Source organism: Pistacia vera, unplaced genomic scaffold (genome assembly GCF_008641045.1).
Source record: "Pistacia vera cultivar Batoury unplaced genomic scaffold, PisVer_v2 Contig910, whole genome shotgun sequence".
NCBI lineage: Eukaryota > Viridiplantae > Streptophyta > Magnoliopsida > Sapindales > Anacardiaceae > Pistacia > Pistacia vera.
In genome coordinates, this window is record NW_022196791.1 from 183,196 (window position 1) to 195,307 (window position 12,112).

General features: G+C 41.8%; 1 non-coding gene across 1 annotated transcript; it reads left to right on the plus strand.

Moving 5' to 3' along the window:
• The first annotated feature begins 7,359 nt into the window (after positions 1–7,359).
• TRNAL-UAA lies at positions 7,360–7,442 on the plus strand. Its single transcript has one exon. It is a non-coding gene; the product is annotated as a tRNA-Leu (tRNA).
• Positions 7,443–12,112: the final 4,670 nt, after the last annotated feature.

Here is a 12,112-nt window from a genome sequence, read left to right on the forward strand (position 1 = left end):
AATACTTTACAAGGAAATAATTTGCAAAGATCAAAAATTAATTTACAAGGAAAACTGAGTTCGGAATTACTGATAGTAAGGTCGGAGATGCTCATCATTCCAAGCTCGGGGTACTTTGGAACCATTCAGCCTTTTAAGATGATAAGTCCCCGGTCTTATCACTTTGTTGATGTGGTATTGACCTTCCTAGTTTGGTCCTAACACTCCCGCACTTGGTTTTCTAGTACCGAGAAGAACTTCCTTTAATACGAGGTCACCGACCTGGAAGTCTCTTCGTTTGACCTTTGAATTAAAGAACCTCTTCGCGCGTTGCTGATAAGCTGCTATTCTAAGCGATGTCTTGCTGCGATGCTCTTCAACAAGGTCCAGACTTGCTCATTGTCAACCTCATTGTACAAGTCCCTCCGCAGCGAACCAGTTCCTACCTCCACAATGATCATCGCTTCGCAACCGTATGCTAGCGAAAAAGGGGTTTTTGAGGTAGAGGTTCTCGAAGTTGTCCTGTACGCCCATAAGACTTTGGGGAGGTCGTCGGCCCAATTCCCCTTGGCTGCGCCAAGCTTGGCTTTCAGAGTGTGTTTGATGGTTTTGTTGACAGCTTCAACTTAACCGTTTGCTTGTGGTCTTGCGACTGAGGCGAATTTTTTATGGATGCCCAGCTCGTCGCAAAACTGCTTGAACTCATTGTTGTCGAACTGTTTACCATTGTCTGAGATGAGGGTGTAAGGAATTCCGTATCGACACACAATGTTCTTAAAAACGAAGTCTTTGAGCTTTCTAGTCGTGATCGCAGCTAGCGGTTCAGCTTCTACCCATTTAGTGAAGTAATCTACCGCGACCACGACATATTTGACTCCCCCTTTACCGACTAGCATGGGACCGATGAGATTGATTCCCCACATGGAAAATGGCCAGGGGCTAGTCATTGTTATTAGCCCATAAGAGGGAGCTCGCGGAATGTTCGCGAACCGTTGACACTTATCACACTTCTTGACAAAGTTGTAGGCGTCATCTTAGATTCGAGGCCAATAGTACCTTTAACAAACAACCTTGTTTGCAAGAGATCGTGCGGCGGTGTGATTACCACACATCCCTTCATGTATTTCCCTCATGATGTAATATGCTTCGTCGTTGGTTACACATCGGAGGAGAGGGGCGCTAAACCCTCGCCTGTACAGTTGGTCCCTGATGAGGGTGTAATGAGCAGATCTTGTTCGCAGAACCCTTGCTTCAACCTTGTCGTCAGGCAAGGTCCCATCCTTCAGGTATTAAAAAATGGGAGTCATCCGGTAATCTGATTCTGTTACATTCATGGCTTGTTCAATCGGGCTGATACTAGGGGTCTCAATGAATCAAACAGGAATGTTATCCGGTGCGTCTGAGTCCAACGATGAGGTTATCCTTGCCAAGGCGTCTACCAAAGAGTTGCTATCTCTAGGGATCTGAGTGATCGCGAAGTACTTGAACGACTCGAGTACGGCCTTAGCTTCTTTTAAATAGCGGATCATATTTTCTTTGGCTTGGTACTCTCCTAAGATCTGGTTAACGACCAGCATGGAGTCGCTGTGGATGCTGATCGCAGTTGCGCCCATTTCTCTAGCCAACCGTAATCCAACGAGCAGAGCTTCATACTCGGCCTCATTGTTGGTTACCTTAAATCCGAACCGGAGGATACCATGAACGCGAGCCCTTTCGAGACTCAATAGGAGAAGACTTGCACCAGCCCTCTTTCTGTTTGATGATCTATCGACGTAGAGGCTCCAGGTCGATAGATTCTAAGCAGTTTCCTGGATGGCTTCGCTGGGTTGTTGTTCTGACTCACTTGGAAGATAGGAAAATTCTGAGATGAAGTCAGCAACAGCTTACCCCTTGATAGCCGATCTCGGCTTGTACTTAAGATCGAACTGACTTAATTCCATGGCCCATTTAAGCAATTTACCCAATGCCTCTGGCTTCTGGAGGACCTGCCTAAACGGGTAATTAGTCATTACATGGATCTTATGGGCGTGGAAGTAAGGTCGCAGCTTTCTAGAAGCGATCAGCAAGGCCTAGGCTAATTGTTCCATTTCAGGATATCGCATTTCAGCATCCAACAGATGCTTGCTCGCGTAGTATACTGGCCATTGGACCTTTTCCTCTTCCCGAACTAAGGTTGCACTGACCGCGAACTGAGAGACGGACAGGTACAGGAGCAGGATCTCTTGCGGAAAAGGCTTAGACAGGAGAGGTGGCTTCCCGAGGTGTTCTTTAATACTTTGGAAAGCCTGTTCGCACTCGAGAGTTCATTCGAACTTCTTATTGGCCTTCAGAACATTGAAGAACGGCAAGCAGCGATATGTTAGCCTCGATATGAAGCGACTCAGCGCCGCTATTCTCCCATTAAGGCTCATGACCTGCTTTTTACTGGTCGGGCTTTCCATATTGAGGAGAGCTTGAATTTTCTCGGGGTTGATTTCTATTCCCCGTTGGTTAACCATGTACCCTAGGAACTTCCCCGAGGATACTTCGAACGAGCACTTAAGAGGATTCAGTTTCATTCTGTATAGTCGGAGAATTTCAAACATCTCAGCGAGATGCGCTATGTGATCTGAAGCGACATGGGATTTGACTAGTATGTCATCTACATAGACCACCATTGACTTGCCAATCTGTTCGGAGAACATTCAGTTAACCAATCGCTGGTAGGTCGCGCCAGCGTTCTTGAGGCCAAAGGGCATAACTTTATAGCAGTACAATCCCTGATCTGTAATAAAGGATGTATGATCTTCGTCCGGTGTGTACATCAAAATTTGATTATATCCCGAGTACACGTCCATAAAGCTTAGCAGCTCGTGCCCCGAGGTGGCATCCACGAGCTGATCTATCCTGGGGAGGGGGAAGCTGTCTTTCGGGTATGCTTTGTTGAGGTCATTGAAATCGACGCAGGTTCGCCACTTTCCATTGGGCTTCTTTACCAGAACCGGGTTGGCAACCCAGGTCGGGTAGAGTGCTTCACGGATGGACCCGTTTCGAAAGAGGTTATCCACCTCTAGTTTTAAGGCGGTATACCACTCCGGATCCATCGCCCTTCTTTTCTGGCGAACTGGCTTAGCTTCGCTGTTGATGTTCAACGCATGGCAAATGATATCCGGGCTGATCCCGACCATATCTGCGTGCGACCAGGCGAACACATCAATGTTTTCTTTTAGGAAGCCGATCAGCTCGGAGGCGAGCTAGGGGTTGAGATCGCTCCCAATCCTTAATACTCAGCTCGGTTCCTTCTAGTCGACTGAAACTTCGGACAGATCCTCAACTGGCCCGTTGGAAGGGCGTCCCTGAATTCGAGGATCCATGTTATCCTCAGTTGGACCAGGTTGTGGCTCGACCCGGCTGATCGCCATAGCCTGTCGAGGAATGCCACGTGAAATACCCTTCCCTTTGCACGCCATCTGCACTGCTTTTATGTAACAGTCGCGAGATACATGTTGTGATCCGTTAACTTCCCCTATCCCCATCGGGGTGGGGAACTTCATCTTCAGATGGTATATCGAAGTGACTGCCTTGAAGCTTCTTAGTAGAGGTCGCCCCAAGATTCCATTGAAGGCAGATGGGCAATCCACGACTAAGAATTCAGTAACTTTAGTCATTTCATCATAGTCACCCAGCGTGACTGGAAGTTGGATCGTTCCTTTGGGGATCAGGTGGTCCCCTGTAAAACTATATAAAAGGATCGAGGCGGGCTTCAGGTCGGCCTCGTCCAAGTTCATTCTTTCAAAAGCGCTCTGGAACAAGATGGTCACAGCGCTTCCGTTGTCCACTAGCATCCTGTAGACGTTATGGTGTCCTATGAGGGGTGTGATCATAAGTGCGTCGTCGTGGGGATGATGCAAATGGGCTGCATCCTTTTCGAAGAAGGTAATTGGCTCCTCCTTGTGAACCTTTTGTGGTCGTTGCGACATGTTCATCACACTGATTGGGTCGTGATGAGCCGCGCAAGCATATCTTTCCTGGGCACCCCGCGTGTTCCCCGCGAGGTGCGGCCCCCGAATATCAGGTTGCATTGCAATACCCTGAGCGATCATGACGCTTTTTTCCCTGTTCCCCTTGACTTGTCTCTTGTGCAGGAGCAGAGTCGTCAATATACTCCTTGAAATGCCCCTTCTTGATGAGCTCTTCGATTGCCTGTTTGAGAGCTCGGCACACATCTGTGTGATGCCCATTGTCCCGATGGAAGCGACAATACTTTTTATTATTTCTAGTTGTCGCAGGAGTTTTCATGGGCTCAAGTTCCCCGAGCAGGCTGGCTTCTTCAGATTTATCAAGAATAGCCGAGATAGATGTATTCGGAGGCGTATATTGGTTTCTGTCGCGATCGCGACGAGGGATAGAAGCATAAGATTTTTTGGGCTCGTAGCGAGGTTTCTTTCCTTTTCGCTGATCGTCAGCGGCCTTTCCGCGATTAGCTCTTCTACTTTCCCCCCGACCAGACGTACTGCCTGAAGCGCCGAGGTCACGACGGCGGAGCGCCGCCAATGAATTTTCTATCCGGAGGTACTTCTCCGCAAGGTTATAGAACTCTGTGAGGGAAACATCGTCCTCAACCTGTAGTTCTTTCCACAGGTCGGTTTGTGATGAACCCCTGCTATGATGAGAGTCCAAACTGACTCTTCTGGAGTATGAGTCACCTTGTTGAGTTCCTTGTGGAAACGGTCGATGTAGGACTGGAGGGATTCATCCCTTTCTTGCCTTATATTGTTGAGGTAGCTCAAAGGCATTGAGAACTTTCGATTTGCTTGAAAATGCCTTAGGAACGTCGCACTCATCTGAGGCCACGAACTGATCGATCCCGCTGGGAGCGACCTGAACCACCGTTTGGCATGAGAGCTCAAAGTCACTGCCAAACAACGACATTTTGCTAGATCTGAGACCTGGTGAAGCTCCATCAGGTCGTTAAATTCATATAGATGATCCTGCGAATTAGATTTTCCGTCGAATGCCCGCATGTGGGGCATCCAGAATCCTGGAGGGAGTGGAGCAGCTAGCATTTTGGGAGAGAAGGGGGACGCAGACGCTACCTGCGCTTGCTCATTTTGCTGAGCTCTTAGTCTGTCTAGAGCTCGCTGCAGCTCCTCAATTTGTGGCAATGGAGCCACTTAGGGATTGCTTTCACCCATGCGAGTTCGGCCCTCGCGATTATGGTTGATGAAAATCTGGAGGTCGGGTTCCTCTTCGCCTCGGTCGGCGGTTCTGACCACTCTCGACACACGCTGGCTAGAGGCACATGATGACGATGAACAGTGCGGCATATTTTCACGACTTTCGCGGTGGTAAGAACCGCCCCGCGAAGTGTGGGAACCTCTCGCACGGTGACGATCTAGATCGTTTTGCTAGCGGTGATAAGAATTTTCCCGCCCATCACTTTTATGGGGGTGTACTTGCGACGTGGCATGGGACAGCTCGGGTTGCGTCCTTTCACCGAGTCTTAACGAGACCAGTATTCTGCTTGGGACGTGGTCAGTGTTTGCTGGCCCTTTGGAGCCCGTAGGCCCCTTTTTTGCCACTTGCTTCCCCTTTCGTCGAAGCGCTACAATGGTCGCGGCACGGGCTGTTTCCTGTTGCCGCACTTTCGCGCGACCTACAAGCGTTTTTGGTGGTTGCACCGCCCTATCTGATCTGGATGGCACGCCTTGATCCAAACGGTCTAACCTTCGGTTGATCGTCTGGAGAGTATTGTCGAACCTCTCCAGGTAGCTTCTAATGACAGGGTCTAATTGTGAACTTGAAGGGATATCCCCTGCAGCATTTTGCGGGACAGAAGGTATTTTGGAAGAGATGTCCCCCTGGACTTAGGGAATCCCTTCAGCACGCCGGTTGGTTTGCTCAGGTTCAGGTTGGCGGGTAATTTGCTGTTGTAGGACCGGTAAGTTAGAGATTCTCCTGATGAAGGATGAACACTAAATCAGGCCCTCCTTCTCGTGCCAAACTGTTGATGCATGATTTTTACACCAACGAAACGCACGTGTGAAATGCTGAGTTGACCCAGAAGACACACGTGAATATAAAGGAAAATGAGAGTAAATACAATGGAGACAACTTTTAAAGTGGTTCGGATGCTAAGGTAGCAAGTCCTACGTCCACTGATGTTTTATTAATGATAGGGGTCAGGTCGCATTAGCTGACTGACTTACAAATGATTGTACAAGTGAGTGGATGCTATAAATTATAGAGAGAGAGTAGCTAATTAAGAGTAAAAATGTGCCAATCCATTGAATGAGAGAGGAACTCTCAATTTATAGTGGGATACTTTGAGGAAATGATTACTAAATCTGTGAGTTGGTGGGATTATCCGTGCAGTCCTTTTTCATGTCACATTGCCCACTTTCTAGAGATATTTGCGCAATTTGGAGTAGGGATTTGACACGTGCGGTCACCACAGCTCCTAGCTGGCCTTGCGCGCGTCCACTATTCTGACAGAAGCAGGCTACGGGTGTACCCATGCTCTGACTTTCGCAGGTTGACTAGACCTTACGTCAGCCCTATATTTCTCAGGCATAACATTGTTGAAATTTTTTTTTTTTTTTTTTAAGTGAAAATTTAACATGTATTATTTGAAATAATTTAAGAGTCTATATGTGTTGCATTAGATACATGAAATAGTTCTTTGGGTTTAAATTTATAAAAGTAAATCTGGCAAAGTTGCAGAGACATCAAAGGCAAAACCATACATTCTTACTTCCTTGTATTTCATTTAGATTGCTAAAGGAAGATATATATATGTTTTTTTTCTTTCTTTGTCTATCTGCAGATTTGCTCTTAATTTTCTCTTTTTGCTATACCAAGCTAAAAAGGGAAAAAATGGGTTTTAAATAACATTTTCTTAAAAATAAACATATTATTCAAATATAGCAAAGAGTAATTTTATGTTTACAATTGAATTATACAACTGAGTCATACAAACAAATAAAAACAAAAGACAAAATTATTATTTTACATAAATTTTGTGTAATTTTTATCTATTTACATGACGTAGCTATAAACAAAACTTTATTATATAGTAAAGAGTTCGTTCAAGTGCAAAAGTATCTTTCAATTTAGGCAAGTAAGACAAAAAAGTATATGATGACTTCTATTTATTCATATATTTAGTAATTTTTATTTCATGTGTTCACAATCAAATAGGTGGTTAAATTCAAAAGTGATAGTTTACTGCTAAAATAGAATGCAGATAATGTGGTTCGTTCGCCTTAACAAAAAAATTTCTCATACGATAAAATCATAAATTGATCGTTCTTATTTCTTAAGATATGATGAAATAAAATTAGAAAAATCAATTTAAATGTAAAATTATTTAAATTATTTTTCATGAACATCTATTGTCAAGCTGGTTTGCCCGAGAGGTTAAGGGGGAAGACTTAAGATCTTCTGCACATAAGTGCGCGTGGGTTCGAACCCCACAGCCAGCATATTGATGTTCATTTACTCTCTGTTTTTTTACCCTTTCGGGAGAAGCCGTGACATCCACAGCAGTTAAACAGTGTAAGATAATCTCTTATTTTAAAATTTAGGTTCCCTCCAATTAATTTTTTAATATTCAATTTTATAAAGTAAAATAATTATTTTAATTTATTTTTTTCCTACTTCCCTCTTTAAATTACTTCTGCACGGTTTCTAGTTTAGGAGCTATCTCATCTCCACAAACCATTTATAAACTAAATTCCTCAATTTAAATTAATCATAACTCCAAACTACAAATTATGAACTCCTTCAAATCTGGGGCATTTTATTAAAAGATCAAATCAAGTTCAAATTTAATTAGAAAGCCATGTATTTTGAAAGTATTAAGAAAATAATCTTATTATTGATTAAGGTTAATTAAACATGATTAGTGATTATTTATGATTAATGAAGTATGGTGTAATTTTTAAAAAATTATAATATGTCCCCAAAGAGCCGAAATTCTTGTAAACAAACCCAAAGACCTTCTTCTTCTTCCTCCCGCCATTAACGCATCCCTCCTCTGATTGTTGTTTCTTCTAAGCTTCATCTACACCTTCTTATTCTTCTGCACCTTCTTCATCTACATCTTCTTCTTCCTCCGCCATTAACATATTCTTCTTCCTCCACCATTAACATCTTCTTCACCACAGATCCTCCTCCTTCTCCTCCTGCCATTTCGTCCAGGTATGTGTATCTCCTCTTTGCATTTTATATTTCGATTTACAAATATTTAACGATGGATTGGGTTTGGGTTATGATTTTGATTTAGTTGTTTAGGTTATTGGGTTGTGTTTGAAGTAATGCAAGTTGAAATGAGTGAAGTTTGTTGAATATTTTCTTGCATTGTGGGTAGCTGGGGGTAATAACACCGATTGGAGGTGGAGATAACTGAAAATGTGTTCTGGATATAATAGATCACTTGCGATCTAGTATGTCTAGTATATTGCAGCAAATCGTAGATCGCTTAAGCAATTAGGTATATGGTAGAAGATCGCTTAAGTGATCTGCTATAAGTCTGGTATATGGCAGCAGATCGCTTAAGTGATCAGGTAAATGGCTAAAGATCGCTTAAGCGATTAGACTTATTTATACCAGATCGCTTAAGCGATATAATGGATCACTTAAGTGATCCAGTAAGCGATATATCAAATCGCTTAAGCGATACACCATATCGTTCAAGCAACTCTACAGATGTTTTTTAGAACCTGTCAACCCTTAATACATCAGTTAATAATTCTTTTTTTCTTTTATTATAGATACTTGCTATTATTAGACATGAGACAAGTTGTTTTGGGTGTTGAATATTTTGGTGAGTGGGTGGAGGAAGAAAGTTGTTGGAAGAGGATTGGGAAGAGCAAAGAAGTTATACCAATTACTGTGAGCATAGAGGTTAGTTTTGATGAGTTGATTGATGAAATAAATAGAAGAGGTGATTTGAGTTGCTCACGTAGTGATATAATTGTGAAGTATGTTTTAAGCAGAGTTCCTGAACATTATAAAGTAACTCTTGTTATATTAAAGTCGAATGAAGGTGTGAAGTTATATATGATTGATGTGGGCGATAATGGTTCGAGACAGATTTTAAGGGTTTCTTTTGTAGATAAATTGTTGGAAGTTGGTTCAAAGGAAGTGGATAATGAGGAAGTTGGTGGAGAGAATGTTGGTTTTAATTTGAACTACGAGGGCATTGATTTCTTAGTTGAAAAATCATGAGTATTTAGTGATTTGGGTGGTGAGGAGGACACTGTAGAAGAGGTTGGTCATGTGTGGGAGAATGAAAATGTTGACGAGGAGGACCCTGTACATGTTCCAGCAGATGTAAAGATTTCTTTAAATACAGATTATGCAGAAGGTGTAGTTTGTGAGAAAGAGAACACTATGGTCTTTTATGCAAGTTCAGAGGCAACAATTGCAGGTAGTAGTGAATCAACTCGTGTTTTTATTAATGGATCAGACTTGCGCGTAGGGTATTTATTTGACAACAAAGAAGAAGTGGTAAGAAAGCTAAAACTTGTTGCCTTGAGAGGTAATTTTGAGTTCATCACCAAAAAGTCTAATTCATCGGTAGTGACAGTTACATGCCATGACCGAAAGTGCAAGTAGAGGGTTTATTGTAAAAGGTTGGCGGAGTCCGAAAAATTTATTGTTAGCACATATACCCATGAGCACACATGTGGGTTGGGACATATTTCAGGTGAGCATCGACAAGCCTCCGTTGATGTTATTGGACAATTTGTCAAAAGTCAGTTTGTTGAAGGGAAATGTTCATCTCCTAAGAAGAATTCAGAGACTTGTGTGCACAGAGTTGGGATGCGCTGTTAGCTACTGGAAATGCTGGAAAGGGAGACAACATGGATAAGATTTTGTGAGGGGCACGCCGAAGCACATATTCATAGTATTAGAAGCGTACTGTTATATACTTGAGTTGACAAACCAAGGTAGCAAGACGGCTTTGAAGTGGGACAAAAATATGAGATTTAAATATTTTTTTGTTGCTTACAGTGCTACTATAAGGGGTTTTGTAAACATGAGAAAGGTATTGGCTGTTGATGGTTGCTTTTTGACAGGAAAGTATTGAGGTACATTGTTGGTGGCTACTGCACATGACAGCGAGAATCACACATATCATGTTGCATGGTGTGTGTTTGACTATGAGAACAACAAGTCGTGGACCTGGTTTTTTCAGCAATTACGTACGATAGTGCCTAACAGTGATGAGTTGTGAATAATATCTGATAGGCACAACTCTATAAAGAAGGAGATTGCCACTATTTACCCTCAAGCACATCACAGATTCTGTATGAGGCACCTTGGTGAGAACATAAAACAAAAGTTTAAGTGTGTTGGCCTCCTTAAGACATACTACATGGTAGCAAAAACTTATCGAGTTAATGAGTTCAATGAGCACTTTTAGCAAATCCAAATCAAGGATGATAAAATTACTAAGTATCTTGAGCATGATATTGGTTTCGAGTGGTAGAGTAGAGCTTACTTTCATAGAAGAAGGTTCGATGTCATGACCACGAATATGCCGAGTCCATAAATTTGAAGTTATAGAAATAAAGTTTCCAATAGTTGCCATTTTTTATGCAATCTAGAGGACATTGTCATTGTGGTTCCATGAGCGTCATGCGGAGTCAGATAATTTGACCACAACCTTTGTTCCGTCAGCTAAAAAATTATTGCGAGAACTTATGAAACTATTAAATGCACTGTTTGCCTATCTTCTTAATGCTCAAGAGTTCACCGTGCGCAACTATGGTCTAGATGCCCTAGTTAACCTTCTTAGTTAAACTTGCAGGTGTAAAATGCTTGACATTCAACGTTTACCTTGTCCTCATGCACTAGTAGCATTGAAACACCAATGGAAGCCGAATTTTGGTTCAAGAATTTACATGGAACTTTGCTCCCTTCTCTATATGACAAATCACTACATGCTGGCTTATTCAAAAACGATATATCCAGTTTCTCTAGAAGAGCAGTGAGTGGTGTCGCCAGAGTTGGTTGATATTATCTTCCATTTGTCATTCAAGAAGATAGAAAAGGGAAGAAAAAGAGTTAAGTGTATTCCATCAACCTGTGAGGTTCCCTGGAGGATGAATAAGTGCTCAATTTGTAAGCAACCTGGCCACAAGAGAAGTAGTTGCCAGAGTCGATCACATACAAATCTAGAAAATTAGGTTCAAATCGATCAGAACAAGAAAGCAAGCAATCTATAGATAAGATCGAATCGCTTAAGCGACATAAGATCACTTAAGCGATTGGCTGTTATCTACAGATCTGAACAGCATATTGTTTAAACGATCTTAGGTCGCTTAACGATCTGATGTCAGATCTGCAGATAACAGCCGATAGCTCAAGCGATCCTTGGTCGCTTAAGCGATCTGCTCTTATCTGTAGCTTTGAACAAAAGATCGCTTAAGCAACCTAAGATCGCTTAAACGATCTGCTGCTCAGATCAAATTTGGTGAACACTAGATTGCTTAAATGATCATTGGTCGCTTAAGTAATATATTGCTGAAATCAGATCTGGTGACCACCAGATCGCTTAAGCAATCTTTTCTTATATGTAGATCTGACAAGCAGATCGCTTAAGCAACCAAAGATCGCTTGAGCGATCTGATGAAGTTATTATGTTTCTCTTTTGTAATACATTAAACTGATTTTATATCCCTATATTTCTAGCTATTTCATCAAGAAGAAGAATAAAATCGAGAAAGTTGCCAAGGCCAACCGTTGAAGAGATGTTGTTTTCAATTTTTTATGTTTTAAATTTAATTGTTACCTTGAATAAATCATCCTTTATAACGTATTAAATCAAATTAATTATTTTTCATTTTCATCAATTTTACTGAATTTCGCATATAAGTATAATATATATATATAACATACTCATCAATTTATTCGAATAAACTAAATACATTTCCCTAAACATTCAGAGTAATCTTCAAGGTGATCTATTTTTCCATTAATATAACATCCTTCTATAATAAAACATTGTATGATCCAACCACACCCATGGTAGTTTCCCAAATTACCCTCCTATAAAAACTTAACATTCTTTGACAATTTAGGATTTTGAAAAATTAGGAGAGACAGCCGTTGAAAAATATAACATAAATTAAGATCCGGTGAA